Raw genomic sequence first — 9,479 nt, forward strand, 5'->3', positions numbered from 1 at the left:
GGCATTATGCTATGAAATCCCAATACTGGAAATGACATCAGAATTCCACCCAGTTAAAAGTTCATGATCTTGTCCCCACATCCACAATCTATCACACAGTCCAATCTTCTTCCACGCTGGCATCCACATCCAGCTGCTTCCGGTCAGGTGTACTAGTGCGGAGACAAAAGACCTTGGCTTCTAGAAAAAAATGAAAACAATACATTCCACAATCTTACTCCTGTCTATTCCCCCCTTCCATCAACTATACTAATGAAACAGCATATTGAAATAAGAGAAAGTGTGGCAGGCCAAAATTCTAAAAGGAATATAATTGCAGGCCTGACACTGATGTTGAAGATCCTGTGATTTTTCTAGGTGTGGACCTATAGTGGAAGATTTCCATCTGAAAAGTTAACATTAATTGATTGCACAAATAATTGCATTATCAATGCAGGAAAGAAAATTCCAAGTAACTGGCAGAGAATTGAGGTTTATGAATGAACAATGTGAAAACAATTGTTCCAAGGAGATACAACTTAGCTTGTTATTTTGGAAATGAAAGGTAGACTACAAAAGAAAGACATGCACCTTACATTACCCTGATGAAATCCTAGATGACACAGAGTTCTCCATACTGAGTTAACCCATCCCTCTTGCTCCCTGCTGGAAAAATCAGTCTCTCTACTCCACCTTCCTCTTAGTAGTGGCTGTACTGCAGCTGTCTGGTAGTGTTTATTTTTCCATAGTGCGTGGAGGAAGGCAGCACAGAATGGCACAGATCTACATGTGCATGGATATGTCTTGTCAGCAGCCACAGAGACCACAGCTGAGCCAATTCCACAAGCAGAGCAACAAACAGAATGAAGAAAAACAAATAGAGATCCGAGTTCTCTCACACAGCACTGAACTCAGAGGTTCAGTTAGGGGTGTTCACTTTAAAAAGCAATGTTACTCCTTTTTCCTACTGTTAGTTGTAGTTTGCAGTGTGCAATGGCTTTAGCAAGAGTTTGATTATGAAAACAAAGCATATGGATAGGCAGATGTTTGATGCATCAACATGTAACTTTAATTCAAAATTATGGCTACTCCCAAGAGAAAAATGAAGAATCTTCCTAGAGGGATAGATAGAATCTTGGTTGATTCATTTCAGATTAGCAACTAAAGTAGCTGTCCATGTTGAACACTAGGGATTCAAGTTTGGCCTGTAAAAGTGCAATTATTAGGGTGTTACTAGCATCCATAAGATGAGAAATAGTCCTTTTCAAAAACTCTTTTCAATGTTGTTGATGTATAAGTCCTGCAGAAGTCACAGTGCCAAGCCCTAATCTTCTTGCCAATTTAGTATCAGGTGAACAAGTTAGCTAAGCTGTTTCTTATCTCTTTATACCAACTCACAATGGTTCTCTAGGGTTCCAAGCTCAGTGTCTGTCTGTCTTCCGTTTTCAAACCAGTTGCTTCATAGCATGATGTTAAGTCCATTTCTCAGGACGAATTGGCTTCCTGATTTTTGGAAGTAGAAATTGTGGCTCTAATTGTGGTTGTAAGTCGAGGACTACTTGTGCTTTATACATGATGCTATATCATGCACTTTACAAGTGATGTCTAGCAACTGCACTGTGGTTCATAACTCTTTTCCAGATATACAAATATGAAGAAGCCTAATCTTTTTCTACTTACATTTATGACATTTATTCAAAGACCAAATGTGTTCCTTAAAATAGACCTGTCATTTGCCAGGTTAAGTCTGAACAGTCAAGAATTTTCCTTTTTTTGCCTCTCTATTGAAATCAGCCCACAGACTGCAATCCTAGTCAGATCTTGCCAACCAAAGAAGCAACTGTAACTTAAAGAGAGCAGAGAAGGCCTTGGAGAAAGATGTTTGGCAAGGCAGGGCAACATGCTAACAAGATATTCAATTTCAAGGCTGCTTGTTCCTGGGGCATTGAGTTCATTTGTGCTCAGAGACAGAAAGTGAATTATGAATGAAAAATGAAGGTGGCAATAGGTGGGCAAAGGATGAACAGTAATGGTTGTTTTTCTTTTCACAAGAAATAATAGAGAAAGAGACCACTGCTAAAGTAAACATTCAGCTTGCTGATAAACTGAATGGGAAAAGAATTCATCTTGTTTTTAAGCCTGTTAAGTCTGTTAATAGGGTAGAAGAAATTCCAAGAGGCAGAACCTCTCAAACCCTTTCAACATGTAGGGACTATCTTTCTTCAGCCTTGATTTAATTGAAGGCAATCAGCCATTCACTCATATGCTATAGATACTAATGAACAACTGTATCAATTCTAGGAAAGCTATGTTTGACTGATTTTTTTTTTTTGGTCATTATGATAATCGAAGTTCCAGCCCTAAATAAGTAAGTAAATCAATCCCAACTGAAGTATTGCCAGTTTGAGCATAACATTTTTCTTTTCCAGCTGCTTTCAGCATTTAACACCATTCAAAACCGTGAACATTGTTCCCAGAACAGACAGGCAGAAAAACCTATTGATTTCCAGTTTCCAATTGTTTAACAGCAACAGCAGCACTAAAATGACACACGTATTACCTAACTACATAAATTATACCACTGAACTGCAAAGTGAAGGGAATATACATATTTGAGGAAGATCTACTCTATGATCGGTTCTCTTCAGAACAAACTCAAGATTGGGATCTGAATCCAGTTGATGTCCATTAATTCCTGGAAACAAAAAACAAGTTTCCTTACTTTTATTTCTTGCTTTCATTCAGTAACTCAAGAAAACAAAATGTTCCCTGCTATTTTTTACCACAACATCAACCATTTTGCTGGAAGAAAACAATTAGCCCAAAGTCACCATCTAAGGGTGGAATAGAACCCAGCTCTCACCATTCCTAATCCATTCCTGGCTCTTTAGACTTCTTCCCCTGCTTTTACATTATTTCCTTGCCCACTCGCTCCCCTAGCCGCCTTAATACAGGTAGTCCTCGACTTACGAAAATTGACCCCAAAATTTCTGTTGTTAAATGAGACATTTGTTTAGTGAGTTTTGCCCCATTTTACAACCTTTTTTGTCATAGTTGTTAAATGAATCACTGCATTGACTTCCCGTTGACTTTGCTTGTCAGAAGGTTGCAAAAAGTGATCACATGACCTTGGGACACAGCAACAGTCTTAAGTATGTTGCCAACCATCTGATTTTTGATCACATGGATCATGGGAATGCTGCAAAACTCGTAACTGTGAAAAACAGTCATAAGTCACTTTTTCTGTGCTGTGTTAACTTTGAATGGTCACTAAATGAACTGTTGTAAGTCGAGGACTACCTGTAAAGGCACTTGGTCTCCAGCTGGGGCCCAGGCTTCAACCCCAGTGATTTCAAGACTGCCCTCCAGAGACCGTTGATAGAGGTGCTCCAGGAGGTTGCTGGCAGCTTCCTTCAGTTTACCACAGAGATGTCCAACCTTGGCAACTTTAAAACTTGTGAACATCAACATGCGGGCTGGGGAATTTTGGGAGTCATAAAGTTGCCAAAGTTGGACACCCCTGGTTTATCATCAGTCAAATTTGCAAAATTGCTTCAGGGCCTGCACCCTGGTTCACTGGTCCTACAAAGCAATAATCCAAACATGAATTCACACAAGCAAGTCCCAAAGAAAAGTGCAAACTGGAAATACAGCAATATTTAAAATGGGATTCCCTGAAGGTGGAGACCTTATCCCTCAGAAATTTCTAGATAAGCATTCAAGTTTGCTAATAGTTATTTTCCGGGGGTTGCATTAAATAATTCAACTAGTGAACAGATACTTGAGTTTGGAGTTTTTATTTTTGTAGCAAATTTCCACCTATGACACAAATGCAACTATAATACTCTTGTTCACCAAAAAATATGACAGACACACACACCATCTCAAAAAATAGATGTTTCTTTAATTGGGCAATTCTTTTCTAAATGTTTACTTACCATATTTTCAGAGTATAAGACGCACTGGAGTATAAGATACATCAAGGTTTTGAAGAGGCAAATTAAAAAAATGTTTTTACACTCTGCAAACCTCCCAAAAATGGCCCATTTTTTCGTGAAAACGGGCCCATTTTCCTCCTCAAAAAAGGCATGAATAGCTTTTAGGGGGCTTGCAGAGTGCTCCTAGGAGCTGGGGTGTGTGTGTGAAATTTCTGCCCTTCCCAGCCCCCAGGAGCTCTCTAAAAGCTTCATACAAGCTATGCACAGCCATTTTAGTGAAGGGGTGGTGTTTCGGGAGGCAAAAATGCTGTATTCAGTGTATAGGATGCACCCAGATTTTCAGCCTTTTTGAGGGAAAAAGGTGTGTCTTATACTCTGAAAAATACGGTAATTGTCACTGAGTGGATAAGAATTGAGAAATGCTGCCATTTCTACAAATGAAGAGATATTTCTTTTGCTTTATTTCTTACTGAAAATGATAAATTGGAATACAGAGTGGATTTATTAGATCAAAATTAAAATATGTTACTTATTTCTGATAGCTCTTGATTTTTGCTGATTAGAATTGAAGGATTTATTGATAAGAATTGGTATATGGGAAGTTGAGAACATTTTTAAAAAGTTGAAATATTAGGGAAAATATAAAGTCACAAAAGTTGTTTATGCTTGTCTGAAGGATGGGGGAGATATCTTTCATATAACTTTGTTTCTTACTTTTTATGTTTTTTTCTATCTCTTGGCACTTCTCTCTTTCTTTTATATATATATATATATATATATATATATATATATATATATATATATATATATATATATATATATATATATATTAATTTGTATTAGTCTTTTATCATATTTATAAACCCTAATAAAAAGTGTGTGTGTGTGTGAAAGAGAGGGAGGGAGGGAGCATGCTGCCAAAAAAGCCAATGCATTAATAGAGGGGTAAAAACAAGATCACTTGAAATACTAGTAGCGCTCTATAAAGCCTTGGTAAGACCAGACTTAGAATACAGCATCTAGTTTTGGTCACCCCATTACAAGAAAGATGTTGAGACTTGGGCAAGAGTCCAGAGAAGAGCAACAAAAATGATTAGGGGCCTTAAAAAAAAGATTAGGGGCCTAGAAGCTAATACAGTGATTGATTGCAGGAACTGGGTATGCTTAGTTTAGAGAAAAGAAGGACCAGGGATGACAAGATAGCATCTTCCAATACTTGAAGGCTTGCCAGAGGGAAGAGGAGCCAACTTGTTTAACAAAGCACCTATAGGCAAGAGAAGAAACAATGGATGGAAACTAACCAAGGAGAAAAGCAACTTAGAACTAAGGCGAAAATTCTTAACAATAAGAACAATTAACAAGTGGAACAAATTGCCTTCTGAAGTTGTGGGTGCCCATCACTGGAGGCTTTTAAGAAGAGATTGCATAGCCATTTATCAGAAATAGTATAGGACTCCCGTGAGAGAAGGGGGTTGGACTAGATACCCTCCAAGGTCCCTTCCAACTCTATTACTGTTACTGAGAGCGAGAGAGACGCTGCCCTTTCAGAAAGGAAACTGAAGCCCAGTAAGCAAAGCACACCCTCAACTCCCGGGGGGCCGAGGTGCCCCTGTCCGAAAAGTCTCGGACATCCCGGGCTGTTGGCTACGCCCACTCGAGCCTTGCGTCGAGCTCCTCCTAAACACGGCTGGCAGCGCCGCGAGGCGGGAAAAGGCCAGGGATCTCGTGGGACGCTCCTCTCCTCTGTTCCCCGAGCCGCCTGGCAGTCAACAGACTGCCTCTTGAACTCGGGACAGACACAACCTTCCTGCCGGTGCCCTCTCCGCCTGCTGGGTGGTCCGTAATTAATCCTCCGCCGCAGGCGGTACGGGACTTACACGTCCTCACCCAGCAGGCCTCCCCGCCTAATCCCCGGTTCTTGTTACTCGCCTCGGGGGGCCGCCAGCACCTCCGAGAGCCCCTCTCCTCTCCGCCCGCCACCCCCCTCCCCGCGCTTTTCCTGTCCGATTCAGTGATGAAGAGGTAGATGCAATGAATACGGCAGAATCAGACGCCTCCCCACACCCGCCCCCGCCTTTTCTGCAACGACCGTAGCCTTTCCCCGAGAGGGTGCGCGGGCTTTCCGGACTGGTCTGCGCTCGGGCTACAGACGGAGAAACCTCGTTCGTCTGGAGAAGGGAAACGAAGATGACGGGTTAAAAAAAAATGAAGAGAATAAAGCGTAAAAGAAAAGAGCAGCCCCGAAGAGAAGCTGCCAGATAACCGAGAAGCCTCCTTTCCTGCTCCACGCTTTGCATGACAAAAGCCCAGCTGCAGAGATGGCACCCCCCCTCTTCTCTCCTCAGCCTCGCCAAATTCCCTTCCCCAATTACCAATCAAGCCCATTATGTGGCAACAATAGCTGCCAGCTCGGGTGGCCCACCCAGGCGGCTAACCTACAGCCCACAGCATGTGCAATTTTGGCAGAGGACTCAGGTCTCCCATTAGATGGATTCCTAACTGGCTGACCAACCGCACTCAACGTGCAGTCCTCAATGGAACTGCATCTACATGGAGGGAGGTATGTAGTACCCCAAGGCTCTGTTTTAGGCCCAGTACTCTTCAACATCTTCATCAATGATCTAGATGAGGGGATAAATGGGGAACTCATCAAATTTGCAGATGACACCAAGCTGGCAGGAATAGCCAACACTCCAGAAGACAGGCTTAAGATACAGAAGGATCTTGACAAACTTGAACATTGGGCACTATCTAACAAAATGAAATTCAATAGTGAAAAGAGTAAGGTTCTATATTTAAGCAAGAAAAACGAAATGCACAGGTACAGTATAGGTGGTACCTTGCTCAATAGTAGTAACTGTGAGAGGGATCTTGGAGTCTTAGTGGACAACCATTTAAATATAAGCCAGCAGTGTGCAGCAGCAGCCAAAAAAACCAACACAGTTCTAGGCTACATAAACAGGGATAGAATCAAGATCACGTGAAGTGTTAATACCACTTTATAATGCCTTGGCAAGGCCACACTTGGAATACTGCATTCAGTTTTGGTCGCCACAATGTAGAAAAGATGTGGAGACTCTAGAAAGAGTATAGAGAAAAGCAACAAAGATGATTAGGGGACTGGAGACTAAAACAGAAGAATGGTTGCAGGAATTGGGTATGTCTAGTTTAATGAAAAGAAGGACTAGGGGAGACACGATGGCAGTGTTCCAATATCTCAGGGGTTGCCACAAAGAAGAGGGAGTGAAATTATTCTCCAAGGCACCTGAGGGCAGAACAAGAAGCAATGGGTGGAGACTAATCAAGGAGAGAAGCAACTTAGAACTGAGGAGAAATTTCCTGACAGTTAGAACAATCAATCAGTGGAACAACTTGCCTCCAGAAATTGTGAATGCCCCAACATTGGAAGTCTTTAAGATGATGTTGGATAGCCATTTGTCTGAAACGGTATAGGGTTTCCTGCCTAGGCAGGGGGTTGGACTAGAAGACCTCCAAGATCCCTTCCAACTCTGCTATTGTATTGTATTGTATTGTATCCCCATCAAAATCCTTGTGTTGATGCCTTGTGTGGCATCAAGGGGCAAAATGTACCCATGCAGCTGTGACCATGTGAGTGAAGTAAAAGGGGAGGTGGGCAAGCCTGAATTAGGGTGAGTAATCACTACTGTTATCACTTGTCAAAAAACTTGTCTCTCTTCTTACCCCGCCCCCAAACTCCCTCCCCAAAGTTTTCCAGTTTTGTCCCTTCCCTTCTTTGCACAAAAATGTACTGAGCTGGTATTTAAGCTTTCAGAAACTAGCACATTTTAGCATTTTGTTACTCAAGATAGTAATCAAGAGGTAGAACTTTGGGAAAAGGCTTTAAGCCAGAATATATAGCTAGGTTGGAATAAGCAGATGAACATTTACCCTTTAACCATCAGAAGCAATTTCCAATTTATTTCCAATTTAATAAAATTTGTATGCCGCCCACTCCCTAGGGACTCTGGGTGGCTTACAGACAGATAAAAAACATTTAAACTTTAAAAATAAAGGTACATAATTAAAATTGCACATCATCCATTCAGTGTAGGTGGGGTTGGACATTGATCAACAGCCCCAGGCCTGCTGGAACAGCCAGGTCTTGGTGGCTTTACGGAAGGCCGGGAGAGTGGTAAGGGTCCGGATCTCTACGGGTAGAGGGCCAGCGCAGCTACAGAGAAGGCCTCTCTCAGGTAGCCAGGTCCTAAACCATGTAGGGCTTTAAAAGTAACGACTAGCACCTTGAAGCGCGTTCGGAGACCAATAGGGAGCCAGTGCAGCTCACGGAGGATGGGTGTAACATGGGTGTATCTAGGTACACCCAATATCGCTTGCGCGGCTGCATTCTGGACCAACTGCAGTCTTCGAACACTCTTCAGGGGCAGCCCCATGTAGAGCGTGTTACAGTAATCCAGTCTTGAGGTGACGAGGGCGTGAGTGATCATTCGAAGTGCCTCCCGGTCCAGATAGGGCCGCAACTGGTGCACCAGGCGAACTTGGGCAAAAGCCCCCCTGGTCACAGCTGACAGATGGTGTTTTAGCGTCAGCTGTGGGTCCAGGACACACAAATTTCGGGCCCTCTCTGGGGTGCATAATTTCACCCCCCAGAGGTGGAATGTCTGGACTGTCCTTGGGAGGCAGCATCAATAGCCACTCGGTCTTGTCTTGGTTGAGTGTAAGCTTGTTCACTCCCATCCAGACCCTGACAGCCTCCAGGCACTGGCACATCACTTCCACTGCTTCGCTGAGTTGGCACGGGGCGGACAGATACAATTGAGTATCGTCTGCATATTGATGATATTTGATCCCGTGCCGGCGTATGATCTCACCCAGCGGCTTCATCAGTGGTGGGTTTCAAAAAATTTTCAAAGCTACTCTGTGGATGTGGCTTCCTTTGTGGGAGTGGCTTGCCAGCCATGTGATCTGGTGGGAGTGGCTTGCTGGCCATGTGTTCTCTCTCTCTCTCTCCTTCCTTTTGTCTCTGTCCCTTTTTTCTTTTTTTCTTTCATTTCTCTCACTTTTTCTTTCTTTCTTTCTTTCTTTCTTTCTTTCTCGTTCTCTCTCTGTGTGAGTCTGTGTGTGTGAATAGCTCTTTGCCTCTCTCTCCCTCCGTGTCTTTCTATGTCAGTGGTGGGTTTCAAAAAATTTTGGAACCTCTTCTGTAGGTGTGGCCTGCTTTCCGGGTCCACTGGTGGAACCTCTTCTAACCGGTTTGGTAGATTTGACGAACCGGTTCTACCGAATAGGTGCGAACTGGTAGGAACCCACCTCTGGGCTTCATGTAGATATTGAATAGGAGGGGGGACAGGACCGAATCCTGCAGCACCCCATATTTGAGGGGCCTAGGGGTCGATCCGCCAGAGATCAGCGATCAGCGCGACCAAAGCAGTTTCAGTGCCGTAACCAGGCCCGAACCCCGACTGAAAGGGATCCAGAGAATTGCCCTAGTTTCTTTTTAGGTGTAAAGGTATAAGAGATATAAGAAAGAAGGGAAAGGGAGGTGCTGACCATTAAAATAAAACCCCAAAACATGATCTTAAC

This window comes from Thamnophis elegans, chromosome 5 (assembly GCF_009769535.1).
Source record: "Thamnophis elegans isolate rThaEle1 chromosome 5, rThaEle1.pri, whole genome shotgun sequence".
Lineage (NCBI taxonomy): Eukaryota > Metazoa > Chordata > Lepidosauria > Squamata > Colubridae > Thamnophis > Thamnophis elegans.